This window comes from Falco rusticolus, chromosome 2 (assembly GCF_015220075.1).
Source record: "Falco rusticolus isolate bFalRus1 chromosome 2, bFalRus1.pri, whole genome shotgun sequence".
NCBI lineage: Eukaryota > Metazoa > Chordata > Aves > Falconiformes > Falconidae > Falco > Falco rusticolus.
In genome coordinates this window covers 92,814,093-92,828,558 of record NC_051188.1, presented here as the reverse complement: position 1 = coordinate 92,828,558, position 14,466 = coordinate 92,814,093, and positions in this window count along the sequence as shown.

The window sequence follows — 14,466 nt, the reverse complement described above, 5'->3', positions numbered from 1 at the left end:
TTGGAGGTTTTCCTACAGCTCAGAAAGTGGGAGTATCTTTTCCTTCTCTAGCCTTTCTGGCACTCCTCCTCTGTTGCAGGTGTTGGGAGGCAGAGCCCAACTGCACTGCCATCCTCAGGGCTCGTGGTCCCCTCCTGATGGTATCCCAACGTACCATCAGCACAGGAGGCAGCTGCTTCCTGGCATATGAGTTGCCTCTTACGGAGTACCTGGTAGCTCCAACACACACTGAGAACTGGCATAGGTTGCTGAAAGATCCTGCCCTCTATTCTGCAGCACCCAGCAGGTGGGGATGGTCTGGCACACTCCTGCAGCGTGCGGCTTACCCGCTGAAGTCTTTCCAGCTCCATTGGCTCCACTGGCCTTCTCTGGCCATGGCTGGGAGCTAATCTGGGTTTAAAAAATGTTTCTTCATTTTTTGCTGCTCCTGTTGTCAGCTGGACCCACTTCTTGAGGCTGCCCAGGTGCACAAGTGCTCATGGGAGTGCAAAGGTGGATGTGGAAAATGCACGGCCTAGTGGAGGGGCAGGCAGCACCTCCCTTTTGACAGCTGTCCCCCTCTTTTTGCAGCTTAAAGCAGTTGCAGTACCACAACCTCATTCACCACAGAGACCCCGATGGGGAAGAGAGCTAAATCAGTGAGAGAGTTACAAGGCTTGCGATTGTACCAGGCTCCGATAGTAATCCAGCTTTCTGGTCCCAACCAAATTACACTCAATGAAGCTTAGATAACTCAGAAGAGTCCCTGTTACACTGGTGTAAGAGGGCTGCCTGAAATTCATGGCAGGGGAAACCCAGCACAGACCTGGCAGAGCTCTGGGAAAGCGATCCTTCAGGCAGTTTCCAGCTGCCCTGGGCTGCGCTGCTCTCTGCTCTCTGGAGAGCTGGGAGCACACATTCAGGAGCAAGCGTGTGCTGCTGGGTGTCTTTAGGCAGTTGTGTTTGAAGTTGTGACCCAGCTTTGCTGCTGGGAGCGAAGGCACTTTTATTTTCAGGCTACCTCTGGCCTGTGCTTTGGCCTTGCAAAGCGATTGCTTTTCCCAGGAAGCTGCTACCCCAGCACTTGCATTGTCGTTGCTCTCTGTGCCGATGCCTCTGTCCTTTTGCAGCTCTGCAGCTCCAGAAGCAAGGAGGTATTAGCTCTTTGGGACTGGCATGTGGCTGTTCTCATAGGTTCTGTGTGGCCTGCAAGATACCCTCTTCTCTGAGGACAGCACTGCTCACCTTCCAGCTGAGGTGGAATTGGTCACATGCTTATTTTGTTCTGGATCAAAAAAACCCCCACGATTGTCTTTTGGTTTGCCAGGGATATTATTTAGTACAGGCTTTTGAAGGGGAGATTTTTTGCTTTGTTCTGCAAGATGCTGAGCACTCCCAGATCTCACAGATCTAAATGAGAAATCATCATCCCCTGCACAACAAGGGAACTGTCTTGACCATGTTCCAGTGACAGTCACGGAGAAATGAGGGAAAGCTAGAGTACTTATGTATATAATAATAATAGTACTAATGTACTATTTGCTTGCCTGAAAATGTGGGGATTAGGTTTCCTCAGCTGAGTGTAGAACAATTTCTGCCAAACAACTGCTTATGGAAGGAAGCTGTCCATGTATTTTTTTGAGATGGGTGAAAAAAGGAGGAGAACATTTTTGTGAAAATTGCCACAGATAATGTTTTACCATTTACCTTTTAAAAATACAACATTAAGCTAAAGACTGTACTTCTCACAGTCTCAAGAGTTTCTGCTGACTGGGAGTTGGTTGATAGTGCATGTAAAATCAATACCAGATAACTTAATAGTTGACTAATCTCAATTCACATAAGGAAAAATGTACTATCAAGCCTGCTGTGATTTGTACCCTGTTTGGTTAATGAAAAAGGAAAGATTCCTTCCAAAAATATCCAGGCTGTTCATTTTATAGATTGCCCTGTGAAAAACACTGCTCTGCAATAGTGAGGAAAGAGGAATTATGCTTCTGATACAAAGGGCAGTTGGGTAATTGATAATTTCAGCTCCCTTCATAAATATTTTAGCTTTAGAAAGGTAGAAGAAGATTTACTTTCACACATACAATCTAACTCATTATCCCTGTTTGGTACTATAGTCTCCACACATGTAATTTGAGCACTATTCAAATAATTTAAACTCTTAGGGACCATAATACCATCACTTACAGGGAGCAACATCTTACATCATGAGTAGTCTCACTAATCTCACCTGTGGAATAAGGTACTGACCAATGCCAGTACAGATAATGCAGCTGCAATGGTAGCCATAGCAGAAAAAGCAATAAAATGTCAAAGTATTATTATGTCGGTACGAAAGGTCTTACGGTTCCCAGTCCAATATTCTCTGGTCCTGAACACATTCTTGTCACACACTTGCTGTGGGATACTCAGGCTATTTCAGAGTATCTATGACTGAGTTATAAATCTTCATAAACATAAATCATTGCCAGCATGGCACAAGTGAATTCAGCATTTCCAAGGAGAAATAAATAGCTATTAAGAAGCATACTTCTCATTTTACATGTCAACTCAAATACTGTCTCACATCAGTCAGATCTATACGCTTTAAGACTTGTCCAAAAAAACCTGTGTCTGCACTTGTAAATAGGAGCAGAAGTGCTCAGCGAGCTGAAACAGAGTCACTGAAACACAGAGAGAGGGGATGTCATTGGGCACAAAAGCTGGCAGAGAGTCACGATGCAGGACAACATGAGAGCCTTGACAGGGCTTGTGATAATGTTTTACAGGTGTTTGGTTTGGGGTTTTGTTTTGGTTTGTTTGTTTGTTTGTTTGGGTTTTTTAAGGGAAAGAATCTTTATTTAAAGGGTGGTTAAGAGTTTCGTTTATGGCTTCGTTTGGCTCACTGTGTAACGGCACTTCACTCTTATTTCATTCTTTGAATCCCTCAGACAATACTCTGAGCAAGCATTTCTGCCAAAGGTAACACACCTAGCGCTGCTAATTGCCTTGCAGGCAGAGGGATTAGATGTCAGCTGTGTCTCAGTACATCCTCATCGTCTGTTTCTCTCTTCAATGAAAAAGAAATGAGTCACCACGTACTTCACACAGCTTTGCTCCAGTGGCCCTGGAATTGCTGGACAGCTACACTGATAAGGAGCTGCTTAGCTGGCTGAGATTGGGGTTTCTATAAATCATTAGTAAATAGCAGCAATTCCAGAACAAAACATTTCTTATTATTTGTCTGATAAGAATCACATTTGTAAGAGAAGTTACTTCACTTTCAGGGCATAATCCATTAGCAAACATGTTTACCTCTATTTATAGGCTGTGATGTCTGAACCTAAAAGGAAGCATCAACCCATTTTAGACCTCAAAAAAAAAAAAGGAATCACATAAAGGAAGATATATTTTATCTTGCACCTCTCCCCATGCTGCTGGGGCAGGGCCTGTGGCATTAATCTAAAAATCTGAAATTCTTTCCTCTATTTCTAACAAACAATGGACGTGGGAGAGACGAGGAGAGGGGTAGTTTTTTGAATCCTGATATATGTCCACAGACAAACTGATGTGGGTTACTTTATGCTCATGAAGCACTGAATAAGCACTGTTAATAACCATTCTGAGCAAAAGAAAGCTTGGGCAGTGAGGTGAAGGGCCTCCACCTGCTGTGTTAGCCCAGGTAAAAAGAGCACTTCAAATTCCTTTTACACACATAGAGGTTCACTGTCATGAAAGGTATTTGATCTATCAGCTCCCTCACAGAGATTTCATAATAACATTTTCTAGCTTTTCTGGTTCTTTAGTCTCAAATCAGAGATATTCAGATGGAAAATGCAGGTTGTCTTTCTGTGCACAGGTAACGATACTTTTTAGTGTCCAGCTCAGGCAAGGTTTTCACTGCAGGAAGATGGCTGTGGTCAGACATCGGTAGAGAGTGTTCACAGTTCAGCCTACCAGCATGAATGGAAAACTTCCCATTTGACTACTGAGAGTTTGAAAAACATCACAAATCCTGTACTGCATTTCCAGATGTGGCTGAAGCTTTACAGCTGTGCTGGATCCTGTTTCTGTCTGGAAATTGTTTTAGGTACCACCATGGACATGGTCTCATTTTACCTGCATCACATTTAACACACTTGAAATGGTCCATTTACATTCTACATTGCAGAGAGCAGCCTGAACTTTGTATCTTTATTGTTCAGTCTAATCACCCGTGACTTTTTGGAAGATACCATGTACATGATGGTACAGCACCTGATCACGATGTTCTTGCCCTTTTTTCTTCCCTTTTTTCCTTGCCCTTTCTTCCATCCCAGCTTTTAACATAAGAGTCAGGGATAGTTTGAGAGGGAATTCAGCTAGCAGGGAAACTACCAATGATCACAAATTCCTTAAGGGGTTTACTTGATATTTGACATTTGGGTGAAAAAATGCATATTCCATACCACCTAGGAGCTCTGTGTTGTGTGAATAAGTATTAATATTGTAGCTCCTGCCCCATGGCTGCTGAAAGGTGAAGCTCTTCTAAAAACAACATATATCTGCTGAGCATACAGGAGCATAATATGATCAAATCAGTTTAACTCAGCCAGAAGCAATCTTTGTGTGCAAAATGTTACTGACAGCTTTAAAAGTTCTTTTGCATTTTCTGGCACAGCATATTGTATCCAAATTAACACAAGCACACTATAAGTATGTTAATAAGTAGATTGCATGGTGAACAAAAGTTACCCTGAAGTAAGTAAATGCCCTACGTGGTATGTGCATGTAAACTAAGAACATGTTGCTACCACAGAAATCCTTATTTGTCTGAAACTGTAGTTCCCTTTCATTGCCTTTCTGTCTAGCTAATTAAAAGATCTGATAATGGTGAAACTAAAATCTGACTTTTACATTTTTTCCCCCTAATATTCTGACTTCTTAAGCTTATGGCACCTCTAGCAGTCAATGTAAACTTTGCTGATGAGCAGAGCTGTGGAGCTCTTTCAGGTGCCACTGAGGTGGTGATTTCATCAAACATCAACTCTCTCCTTTGAGCCCCAGGAATGAGTACTGATAGACCGTAACCTTCATCTCAGCTTGGATTCTGAGATATTGGGATATTCTTGACAGTGATGTATTGGTTAGCACATTGGCAGAGCCCAGGGCTCATACCTTGTCTTCACAGATGAAATATGAGCGTCTATGAGAGAACATAAGCCTTGGATATGTCAATATATTAATTAGAACAAGAATGTCAAGAGCATCCAGAGATCATAATTTAAAATTTAATCCATGTTTTATTGGTTCAGTTGATCTACAGCCACCAAATAAGAAGCTGGCTGCAGATGACTGGATTCACAAAGCATTTTGGTACTTAATCCCCAGTGATCACAATGGGACTTTTATTCCTAGATGTTTTTGCGGATCTGTGTCAATGGTGGTTATACGTCTTTGTGGTCAGCCTACAGTTGAATTCGGGGGGTATGGACAATAATATCCATGGGTTTGGTAGCACATAACTCATTTCTCAGTATGAGACAATGTTAAGTATCCATTCAAAAAAGCTAAAAGCTAAAAGATCACCAGCCAGTGCTTCAGCACTGTCCTGTTCTCTGCTGCATTGTAAAAAAGTATGTCCCAGCAGCTTCAAACACTACCACGTGATAACTGCCTGCAAATGCAGATTAAGGCATTTCTTGTCATGCAGAGCAGTTCCCATTCTTTAATACAATTATTGCTACATTTTGCAAGGGACAGAAAGCCCAGGCATTAAAATAAGTGACTTGTTCCCTCCTTATTCCTTCATTACTCCTTCCTCATTGTTTAACTTTAGGTCTGTGTGCACCGAGCTGACATTTTCAGGGAATTAATCACAGTGATTCCAAGGTTGCTTTTCTTACTGGAAACAGGGTGTTCAGATCCTGTCAAATATGGATACGATTAGTCGAAGACATTTATTCTCATGAGTATGAAACTGTGTTTCTTGTCATTTATTGTCCATCCCATCAACCCAAACACCAAATTTTCTACCAGTCTTAGCAATCATCTTTCCTTGTCACTGCCTTGAGCAGCTCAGGACCACCAACTGACTTTGGTCCCTCACAGCTCACTCCCTTTACCAGATCACTTCCGAATATTTTGGCCAGCACAGAGTGCAGGGTGGCTCCCCAGCCTGCCCCTCATTGCCTTTCTCCTTGGAAAAGTGCCTCATTCCTACTCTTGGTTTCCAATTTTGTAACCTTTATTAAACCATAAGTTTCTGAAAGCTTTCAGAGAGTCCAAGCTTTCACATATTGTCTGATTACCCTTATTTACAACCTCATTGACTTCTAACTTAAATAGTATGAGGTTTGTGAATTATGACTTCAATGAACATTGTGTTGATTTTCCCCCAACACTGTTTATTTCTCCACCTAGCTACTGGTTTTATTTTTAATATACTGTCTTCTTCACACCCCAAAAGGAAAGTGTCTGTCCTGCAGCACCCTGGTCCTCTCTCCCCACTTTTTAGACATCAGTGTGACATTTGCACCACCTTACCCTCTGCTACCTTTTGCCAGAGCAAACCCATTTCTTGGCACAAAACCCAGCACTGCCAGATTCATAGGATGTGTTTTAAGAAACTCAGCTACACTGGTAGATGGTTTTGCTTTCCAGAAAACCCAATTCTTCCCTTGCTCCTCAGACATGCTAACCTGCACCCTCATGTCTTAAATTCAGCTGGAGTTAAGTGATGAGGATGCAACCAGATGCTCTGTTGATGTGCACAGCCACTAAAATGAGTCCTGCGAATGGGTGGTGGGGATAAGGGAGTACAGCCCACACAAATAAAACCAGAGTTAAATCAAACTGAGAGAAGAGCAGAAGCTCTGTCCAACTTCTGCCTCTTCTTCTCACTGCTGTAGGAAGATCCTCCAAATCCATCACCACCAGCACAGTTCAGTGAAGTGGAGTAATTTGCTGGCATCTCATTTCCCCATTTCTCTGTGTCCTCCCAAGAGCATAGTGACATCCCCTCAGTCATTTCTCTGTCCCAGAGGGTGGACTTGTTGTCAAGTGCTCAAGTAGGATGCTTTCCAAATACCTCCACAGCTGGCTCTCCAGCCTTCTTACTTTCATGGCTTTATCTGTAACCTTCTTACAGATTATTTTCTTTTTTTGTGTGCTTTATGGTTTGCCACCTGTTCCTTGCTGGCTTATCTCTCCTGCTGACACACTGACAGCAGAAACGGGGCAGTCTGTAACTACCCACTTGTGCTGTCCCCCCAGCTCTTGCTACCTGTGCTCAGATAGTCCTGGGGTTGCTGTCCTGAGCGGGAGGGAGAATTCCCGGTGAGGAACACCCGGCCCCGGCTCTGCAGGGCCTTTTCCTCGAGACGAAAATTCGGACCTTGCAAGGAGCCCCCCCCCCCCCACACACACACAGCCCCATCCTACCGCCCCCAGTAAGGGGACGCGCCACCGCAGGCAGCGGGCGCGCCGCGGGGGGGAGCGGGCAGCACCCCCCGGCCCCGGGGAGCCCCTCAGCCCTGTCCTGGGTCGGGGGGAGCGAGGAGGGGTGCCCGGCTGCCCTGCCGCCCCCCCACCCCCACCCCCCCGGGGGCGGCAACCTCCCGCCCGCCAGCCCCGGGGAGAAGCGGTCCCGTCCCAGCCGGTCAGCCTGAGCAGATCGCAAAGGGCTTTCTCGAGCGCAGCGGTAAGGGTTGGCGTGGGTTTGTCCCCCGTGGGGATGCGGGTCCGGGCCGGGGGTGCAGGGCTGATGCTGGGCTTCACCCAGGGCTTGGTCCAGAGCATCCCCACTCCCCCCGGCCGGCAGAAGGCAAGTTGCTTCCCTCACCCGAGCGCTGCTCTCCTTCTCATGGCAGAGACGGTAACAGAAAGCAAATCGGATACTAGATGTAAACAGGAACAACTTGTTCAGAGTCGCCGTTATTGAATGCCTCTATATTATGTGATTTTCTTTCTGAAGCATCCCTCAAGTACAATACGAAGATGGTAAATGGTAACATTACATTGCTGTGTGCCTCCAGTACATTGCTTGGTGAGTTTGGCCAGCTAGCTTTGAATCGCTTGTTCAGAAAAAAAGTTTAAACAGCCTTCTTGACAATGAGTTTTACCATTTCCCCCCCCAAAAAAATATGTATTTGATGCAATGTTGTTTCATTTGTTCCTATCTCCCAGAGTATAGTTTTTATTATTAATAATAACAACATTTCAATTTTTGTCTGCTTTCTGTAGCATGGGGAATTGTCCTTCCCATGACAACTAAGATGGGGGGGGAAAGCACATCTTCAGCATGCCTTTCCTTATAAAAGAGAGAAAATAACATGTGTTCAGCAGTAATGTATTGCACCAGCTGCTCATCAGTGACAACACTGAAAGAAAAAAATGTTCAAAACCCAGAAGCTCACAGGAGGGTAGTGTGATGTAACAGGGAGTGGAGCAAAACTGGCGGTGAAACCATCAGCACTGCTCAGCCCAGGGAAGGAGGTACAAGTGCTGGCGGGTCCAGAATGCTGTGTCTGCATGCCAGGGGCCAGGAGGGAAGGTTTAGTCTTCTTAAATAAGCACCTACAGGTGCCGGTGAAGTGACCCAGCTAAGGGCTGATGTGCACAATTCGAGGTCTCAACATAGATCTTATGGCCTTGCCAAATAAACACTCAGCCTGACTCTGCCCAAATTTCACCTACCAAGTAACTTCTTTCAAATTGGTGATGAGGTAACCCCTAATGGTTCCAATGGAGTTCAGCACGCTCTGATGGTCTTGAAAAAATGTAGTTAATCAGATGGGTTTGTAGCCTTGATGTTGTTGTTATGGTCCTGAGGCTATGTGCCTCACAGCATGCACGCCTTCCCATGCTGTGCTCTCAGCTGTCTCTCCAGGGAAATGCTTCCACATCCCTGCTAAGGACCAGCAGCTGCAGGGAAGTGCTGTCTCTACTGACAGCCGAGAACAGGAGATGTACACCTTCCAGGAACTTCTGACCAAAGTGCTGTGCTATAAAGTGCCCGGCTATAAAGTGCCCTTCAGGAAGAACTAGGAAACTGAGGACAAGCATGGGGTATGTGTACTTTCCTTGCTCTTTCTAATGTTGCTGTCCCCAACCTCGTTGCTGTCCCCAACCTCCTTGCACCCAGCTTCTTTTCTTTTTCCTCTTACCCTGGAAAACAAACTGCATGGAAGAAAAACGTCTTCTTCTTTAGCTGCAGCCCAGACTTTTAATCTGGTTTCCTTCCCTTCCACTGCACTGAAAATTCTTGCACCAAAGTCTGTAATTCTTTCTTTGTAGCCTAATCTATCCTAAACTGGGCCACTAGCCTCACTTTCCTTGGCCAGGCAGTTACTTAGGATGATATATTTGGTTATACACTTAACACAAAATCTTGGCTTTCCCTGCTTTTCTCAGCTGCCCTCTCTTTTCCTGCCCACTTTTTCCCTTCTTCAGGATCTTTGATGGCTTCTTTTCGTCTCCCCTCATCTGCTTATGGGATATTGGGATGATCTTCCCTTTGTACCCTTCTTTGCCCCTCCGAGCTGTCCCCATCCACAGATTTATGTCTCCTGTTCATGCAGCTGATTTTAAATCTCTGTGACTTTGCCTACATCTATCAGGATGGGAATTTTGTCCTGCAGTGTTTCCTTGGGAATAATCAGTTGCCAGCAGGAGCTCAGCACGGTTAAAAGAGATGTTAATGTTTCCTCTGCACCAAGGTGTGGCACTTTTCTTGATTGCTTATCATTCAAGCCCGTTTTCCATTTGTTCCTCTCTGCATCCTCAGGTCTGTCTGTCTTGCAGAGGTAGGTCTGTATAAAGTATGTGCAATGTGGATTTTCCTATCCCTTTTGTAGCTAAGGTTTATTGACCAGATGTCCATTATCTCACATCTTGCCTACTACAGCATTCTTTGCTCTCAAAAAATGCAATGTTGCTCCTCCAGTCTGTGCAGACAGCTGCTACCAAGGCCCTTTTCCTTGCAATCAGCTCACACCAGCACTCTGTGCATCTTTTCCAAATGCCCCCTCCTTGAGGACATCTCACACAGGCAGCAATTTTCATTCTCCCGTTCCTTTTCATATCCCATTTGCCCAGCGAAGGCTGGGTCCTTGCTCCTGCTGGCCCGCCATGCAAACATACTCTCTCAAGCTACATTTTCAGATGCCGTCATGGCTGTGTTGTGCTTCAAGCCTAGCAGGAGGTTACTGTAAATAAATATCTGCACGGTCTCTCCTTCAAATACTTCCTTCCCTGTGAGCACGCATCCTAGGCGTTATGCAGTTCAGGCATCCCTTCCAGCTCTGTCAGTTTTTGATGACTGTGTGTCATGAAGAAATGCTGGGAGTAAGTAGGGGATGTATGAAGTTCAATAACAAACTGAAGGAGCTGTCTAATTTAGGATGAATAAGCTATTTTCAAAGGCACAGTGGGAGTGCTTCACATTGTGTGGCCCGCATCTTCATTTGCACTACAGGCTGAGCATCTGCAAGGCTGTTCGGTGAAGGAGAAAACATGACAATGCCTCATTTCCATTTCCACACATGCAAGAAACCAGCACATAGTATCCACTCAGGGAGCTTTTACAGTGTGGCTTATATTCAGTTCCCTCCCCATGTCCTTCTAACCTCCAGTCATGCAGGGATGAGCCCAGGTCACTGCTTAAAAAAAATAAATAAAAAATACATATTTTAATGTAATTACCTGTGTGTAAAGCTCTTCTATAAATCAGATCCTTAGAATGGACTGGGTTAGAAAATTAGTCTTTTGTGAACATTCACTGTTAACTTTGCTGACTGAAACAGGGTGACAAACTGAGACATGGACTGTGATATGAGCAGGTAAGGGTGACAGCAATAAAACTGAAGAATTTGCTTGAAGTGATTATAGGTGGGATGCTTTCCATCACTTTGTTCCGCCTGGGAGATGAACTATTTGCAGAAGGAGGATATTTGGTAAATCAGTGGATGTTGCACTCCACAAGCTCCGAAGGGAGTAGTAATCCCTGGTTCACTGGCTCCTAGTTCCAGTAACCCAGCTATCAGGGACCAGTGGACCCCTAAGCACAGGGACATCTCTTCTGACACCTGACTATGGAAGACAGTTTATCCATCTCCTCTGAGGTGATGCAATGGCTATGCCAGCCTCGGCCAGCCTCAGGGTCTGCAGCGGCATCCTCTGACTCCCACCACCACAGCATCTCCCATGGGACCTCACAGGGGCTCAGAAACCCTCTGTGGCATGGGATTTTCAAAAGAAGACCATTTAGGTGTTTAGAATAATTGATCAGTGTCTTTCAAAAGACCTCGGCGCACTGGATGTTTGGGCTCTTTGAAAACCAGCCTGTGGTGGCTGCAGTTGTCCAAGTGCCTTTGCAAAACAGGTCCTCGTGTACTTTTCTCAGTGCAGACTGCATTTGTTTGAAACTCTGGCTCCATTTCTGAGTGGTGAGCTCATCGGCAATGTAGGAGCCTAAATGTCATTACCTTTCAAATAGGTTTAACTGCTTTTGAAAATTTTACCCATCAAGCTCTTTCACAAATCTCCCCATTGTGCACAATTACAGAGTAAGAAGAGTGTCTCTTTGCAGCTGTCATTTAGAGGCTGGCTAAAGGTTGAGAGCTGAAAAAAGCATGTATTGAAAGTAGCTGTGGAATCTGTCATTGTCCAACAGAAAACCATTATAATGCAGGACCAGTCTCGGGAGACCTGCATTATTTTATTTACAACTCTGCCAACAGCCTGTTAAGTAACTTTGTGCCGGTCACTTCTTTTTTTGTGTGTATGTATGCATGAAGGTCACTCCACTGGTGAAATATGGGTATTGATGCTTACCTTTCTTTGGAGAGAGGCTTGGGAGTTTGGAAGGAACACTACAGCAGAGGTGGCTATGCTCAAACAAATGTCCAGACACTTCGCCTGCTCAGGGAAGATAAATGCTAGAGTGACATGATGAAAAAGGTACATCATTTATAATAAACAAAACCTCTCACATGCAATTTATGACAAAACAAAAACACCTCTGGGAAACATCCTCAACATTTCTAACATTTCTAACTAAACTCAACATTTACTTCTGGGGAACCTCTGCAGGTTAGGCAATTGTGAATAAAACCTGTGTCCATGTTGGTAGTAGCCATGGGCCCTGGAACAGCCTATTAGATTTGACATAAATTATGTATGTTTTTATAATCTAAACTAAGTTTCAAGCTTCACAGAATATGGTTTCGTTTGGGGTTTTCTGTTTTGCTTTTGTTTCAGCTTTTCTGCATTTGCCTTTTCAGTTTCTTATTCTTTATGGCCAAAAGAGGTTGTTGTAAAACCTGAAGCCTGGGTTTGTCAAAACTGAAAATGATAAAGCTGTAGCTGTAGAGTTGAAGTGCTTCCTGGAATCAAATACCAGTCTCGCAAAGATGAAGGCAAAGTGAATCCTCCCAGAGGTCATGAGAGCCTCTTCTGTCACTGATGGAGACACCTGGGACATGGTGATCTGCCCACACTCACCTCAAAAGAAGAGTGATGAATACCACGGTCAGCTGGAAGATAAGAAGTAGTGCCAGCACGTATTCTCTTTCCTCCCCTTTGCTCATACTTTTTCCTCCCTTGCCACATACCGTGCTTTGTAACAATATGAGAGATTTCAGTGCAGAAGTTTAAGTGGTGATGAATGATGTCTTGGTGGTTCTACTAGAGGGGTTTCGGCAAACAGACCATTCTGTTGTCCGTCTGGAAAAATAAAGGCTCATGATGGGAGCTAGAATTGTTATGTCGCTGGGTGGTGGGTTTACAAATCCCAGAGTCTCAAGTTATTTGAATGGGAAAGGACCACAGGAGGTCTCTGGTCCCACCTCCTACTCAGAGCAGGCCACAGTCAATTGCTGACCAGGCTGCTGGGCACCGGGGCCTATCAGGATTACACTGAGTGGCCACTCCTTCCTCTTGCTTCCGAGCAATGCCCTTTCCACTTTATCCCAAAGCTCAGAAAGCAAAGAGGGGGAAGCATGCACCCCTTTGTCATGCAGCCCCTCTGACCAGACTCTCAAATATCCTGGAGGAAGTTCTGGGAGATATGTTCCACCACGTGCTGTGGCTCAGCTGCTTCAGTAGCTCCCATGGTACCTCCCCGTGCCTTCGGCAGATCCTGCTGTGCCGAGCATGGTGCTGCCTCTGGATGGCCTCTACCCAGCCTGGCAGCCTTGCACAGAGCCGGTCCTGACCCACAGAGGTGGTTTCGCCTGCAAGCCCTGATCAGACTGAGCAGTCACTCTGCATCCTCTGCTTTTAACAGCAGCGACTTCAGGTCTATTTTTAAAAACAGGCTTTCTTCTGAAAGGAATACCAGAAAATTTGGCTTCCTTTCTGTTCCCTCGAGCTCTCAGCACAGCACTCTCTTGGGTATTTGGCTTGAAAAAAGTATGTAAGTAGCCCTACTTAAAGTTAAGGGTACACATAAGTCTTTTGTTGACTTAAGAGTGAACAGTGGCAAAGCAGCTGAAAACACTGACCTGGGTCACAAGAGTGAGGCAGAAAAACAGCTACTGAAGTCTCCTGCTTCGAGTCCCACTGTGGGACATGGCTCCTGAGCACCTGGAGATTTTCCAGATTGTGTCCTGAAATGCTTCCTTTATCTAGAAACCAGTGATCACACCCTAGTGCCTGACTTGGATCGCCTCCCTCGCTTCTGAGTAATTCTAATAGTTGGTAAAACATTCCTTTGCCTACAAAAATGAGCTGTTGCAAGACAGAATGTAAATTACAGCTCCATTTAATTCTGCAGGCTGGTTTCCAAATTAACTGCATTTCTCCACAATCCAGAAAGCCCTTGCATATAATCATAAATAGCCTGTTGTAAAGCAGTGAGGCATCAGTAATAGTTATATCTTGATTAAGCTCTAAGAAAGAGCATTTTTAGACTGTTATAAGCCAAGGAAGTTTCTCTCTTCTGCGTCTAAACACGCATTACCTATAGATGCCAGTGTGATGGACACCTCCTAAACAGAAATGATGACATTGACCGGTAAGCTTTGTCCAATGTTATTGCTACCTCTAAATTAAAACATTAACAAAAAATGTGCAGAGTTCAGGCTTCCCTGGTTAACTACTGGTGAAATAGAGCTAATACTCCTTTGCTTACCTTAAGTATAATGTTGATTTTATCTTAATTGTCTTTATTCAGTTCATTTGCCCCGGGGGGATTGAATTTGGCTTTGTATCGTTATCCTCCTTCATCGGAACAATTGAATACCAGCGTGCAAACAAAGTGTGTGTGTGTGTGTGTGTGTCTTATTTAAGGAGGTATGATTGCTTTCCTGATCACATTATTTGCAGTAGGAAACAAAAGTACATTTTTTTTCTCTCTTTTTTTTTTTTTAATTTCTTTTGGCGAGGCTCTGCAGCCCATCTCACCAGGTATAAATGAGCAGATTGTTGTTGCTGTCGGTGTTTTTTCCAGCTAAAGAACTAAGGGTGACTGGTGTGGGGGTCTCCCCGCCCCCCACCCCCCGGCAGTGAGCAGCTTGT